The sequence below is a fragment of the Vidua macroura genome, chromosome 28, assembly GCF_024509145.1.
Source record: "Vidua macroura isolate BioBank_ID:100142 chromosome 28, ASM2450914v1, whole genome shotgun sequence".
NCBI classification, from domain to species: domain Eukaryota; kingdom Metazoa; phylum Chordata; class Aves; order Passeriformes; family Viduidae; genus Vidua; species Vidua macroura.
In genome coordinates this window covers 6,312,360-6,315,279 of record NC_071598.1, presented here as the reverse complement: position 1 = coordinate 6,315,279, position 2,920 = coordinate 6,312,360, and the positions used below count along the sequence as shown (strand labels likewise).

Below are 2,920 nucleotides of genomic sequence, written 5' to 3'. Positions count from 1 at the left end.
AACCTGAAAGGCAAAGGCCATACGCACAAGGTTAGAACCGGTCCACACGCACACGCACACAAACACACACGCACGGAGCCCTCCTTCAGCTTACCCACAAACCCACCCTCGCTCTCGTCTCAACCGCTCCCCTAACCCCCGGCCGTCGACACGCCTGCACGACGCTCCTCGGGAACGTGGTTCCCGGGAGCCTCCGAAAAAATCCTCCTGCCTGACGAAAACCCCGGTCCCGGGACGGTCCGCCTCCGAACTTTGGCGATGAACTTCGCCTCGCGGACCGGCCGGGACCGAGGGAAAAAAAAACCCAGCCGGGGGGGAAAAAAAAAAAAAACCCCCCGGCTGGGGATTTTTTATTCTAAATTTAAAAATGAGCTGAAAAACCTGAAAGGCAAAGGCCATACGCACAAGGTTAGAACCGGTCCACACGCACACACACACAAACACACACGCACGGAGCCCTCCTTCAGCTTACCCACAAACCCACCCTCGCTCTCGTCTCAACCGCTCCCCTAACCCCCGGCCGTCGACACGCCTGCACGACGCTCCTCGGGAACGTGGTTCCCGGGAGCCTCCGAAAAAATCCTCCTGCCTGACGAAAACCCCGGTCCCGGGACGGTCCGCCTCCCAACTTTGGCGATGAACGTCGCCTCGCGGACCGGCCGGGACCGAGGAAAAAAAAACCCAGCCGGGGGGAAAAAAAAAAAACCCCCCGGCTGGGGATTTTTTATTCTAAATTTAAAAATGAGCTGAAAAACCTGAAAGGCAAAGGCCATACGCACAAGGTTAGAACCGGTCAACACCCACTCACGCCTGCAGACGCAAGCTCTCACAGACAGACACGGACAATCACGCTCTCTCGCACGCTCTTCCGCTTACACGCTGACCGCGACCCTTACTTGAAACGCTACGTTGAGGCTTCGACGCGTCTTCTGACCGCGGCTCTTCGATGTCCGGCGGTAGATTCCGGGATAACGTGTAGGGATCCGGGGACCTGCGAGACGACAGAGACGACGGGAGGCGGTCGACGAGTGACTATCTGACGGCTAGGAGCTGTTCCCGCTCCGGGCCCATAAATTTTGTACCCAAAACCCCCATAGAAGACAGATGAACTGTAAAGTTTTATAACTGCTCTACCTAACCGTGACTACGTGCCTGGGCAGGGCAGCTCCGATCGTAAGTGGCGCGACAGAGGCGTGTACAACATAAGCCAAGGTAGGTACATACAATATATGCACAATATAAGCCAACGTAGGTACATACAGTATAAGTGCATACAATATAAACCGACATAGGTACATACGACATAAGTACATACAATATAAGCACATACAGTATAAGCCAACATAGGTAGGTACAACCTAAGCACGTACAATATATGCCGACGTAGATACAATATAAGCGAGGACTTGACGTAACTCTCCGGAAGATTAATTGTTGAGCCCTATACCCTTTGAGAAGGTGCAAGCTACGGAACTACTGCGGTCAGGTGATGAGGGTCTAATATGCTCCCTCTAGAAGTCCGAGAGAATAGCATGTGAAGAGAAGGCGCTACCAAAGGTGAGAAGGAAGATGGATGAGAACGTCTCCTGTACTTCTTCCCGTCTCAAAAAGTAAAAATGTAACGATGCCGGAATAAGTGATATCCAGGAAGGTACACGAGTAAAATATGGCCGATACGGCAGAGAACAATGCCGATAAAGCCTCGAGATGTAACAAAGGCCTATGACGCAGAAATCAATGGACACGGACGACATAACACAGACACGGACGACATAACACAGACACGGACGACATAACACAGACACGAGTGGAAACTGCCTGCCAGTTCCACCTTATGGACCCAAGATTGCTAGTCCAAGATGAGTCATAGGCCGATGATGCCAAAGGAAAGAAAGCCCTAGGGCAATAGCATGTGATGATGAAATTTAACTCCTTTCAAGATGTTAGTGCCAAAGGACTTAAGAGGAAGCCTAAGAAGCTCAGTAGGCCTAGACAAGAAAGCGATGACTACGGCGTGACCGTGGCTAGAGCTCCGGACGTGAAGGCGGGCTCCTCGGGTGAAAAGATCCACGACGACGTCGAGAGTCGAAGAAGGCCGCCGACGCAAACCTCGCGAGGACGCGAAGATGGATCGGAACTGCCCTGCCCGGCGAAGACTCTGGTGAGGCTGAGGAGAAACCCTCTCCCTCTGCTTCCGAGGGGCCCGTCCCACTATGGGCCTCTCCTCTAAGCTAACATCTAATTGTCTCCTGTGATAGTAAAGGTTTTTCCCCTTCTCCCACCTACTGGCCCCGACACTTAGCTTTTGCAAGACGACCGGACAAAATCCATCGTCAGCCGGACGTGGACGGCGACACGTTCTCTACGTCCGCTTCGGTGCTGCCGTTTCCAAACTTCAGCTATGCGCCTCCTCACGGTACCTAAGACAAAACAGAAAATGCAACTAGCGCCCTGCAAAAGAGGAATCCCCGGAACTCTGACGCACCGCTGCCCCGGCTCACCTGAAATCTTGATGCGACTCAACAGGCTGCCAGGAGGATACCTACAAAAGGAAAAGGTACAGGCTTAGCGTGCTGCCGCATAACGGTCACCTATGAGTCACCCTGCCTAAATGCCGACTCACCCGCTTGACTCTGTTCCTTCACACGCCTAGAGCAGCAATGACACCTGCAAAGAAACAAAGCAAAAAAAACCACACTGAGATACTAAGAAAAGACCACCACCCTGACCCGACAAGTACGCCCACCTACACCTTAAGCTTGCACCCACCTGGCCTCAGACACCTGGGATCAGAGACATCTCGCAAGAGGACTGCCTAAAATAAAAAAAATAAAAAAAAAAAAAAAGGGGATGCTTAGACTTTCACCAGAAACTGAGACCTGTGCGAGAACAACTGCCTCTGTCCACTGCTCACCTGGCA

The 2,920-nt window shown here is 52.4% G+C and overlaps 1 long non-coding RNA gene across 1 annotated transcript; it reads right to left on the bottom strand.

Annotated features, from left to right (window-relative positions):
• Positions 1 to 2,338: 2,338 nt before the first annotated feature.
• On the bottom strand, positions 2,339 to 2,653 carry LOC128820161 (uncharacterized). The gene is made up of 3 exons (XR_008440846.1): positions 2,624 to 2,653; positions 2,502 to 2,542; positions 2,339 to 2,420 (listed from the first exon to the last, which is right to left on the bottom strand). It is a non-coding gene; the product is annotated as an uncharacterized LOC128820161 (long non-coding RNA).
• Positions 2,654 to 2,920: the final 267 nt, after the last annotated feature.